This window comes from Nematolebias whitei, chromosome 8, assembly GCF_014905685.2.
Source record: "Nematolebias whitei isolate Nwh7 chromosome 8, NemWhi1, whole genome shotgun sequence".
Taxonomy (NCBI): Eukaryota; Metazoa; Chordata; class Actinopteri; order Cyprinodontiformes; family Rivulidae; genus Nematolebias; species Nematolebias whitei.
The window spans coordinates 24,372,672-24,373,094 of NC_056505.1; positions in this window are offsets into that span (position 1 = coordinate 24,372,672).

Below are 423 nucleotides of genomic sequence, written 5' to 3' on the forward strand. Positions count from 1 at the left end.
CACATATACATATATATATATATATATATATATATAGCCAAGATATAGTTTACGTTTACTCTCCAGGAGATATTTATCAGTACAACAGTAGACAATCATTAAAAATAAAAACATATTAATTGAAAAATACAAGAAAATTATATATTTAAAAAAAGAAACAAAAACAGCCACATTTTATAAAGTGATGTAAAAAACTAAAAACAGGAACGTCTGTGTTGGTTTTTGCCATGAACTTAGCAGATGTTTGAAGCCATTTAAATCAATTTAATATCCACGTCGACATATTGTTTTTATTGTTTTATGCTATTAGTGCTTAGAGTATTTAGTTGATGTTTTACTTAGTTCATATCTTACAGTATGTGTGTTTGTGTGTGTGTTGTCATATATATATATATATATATATATATATATATATATATATAT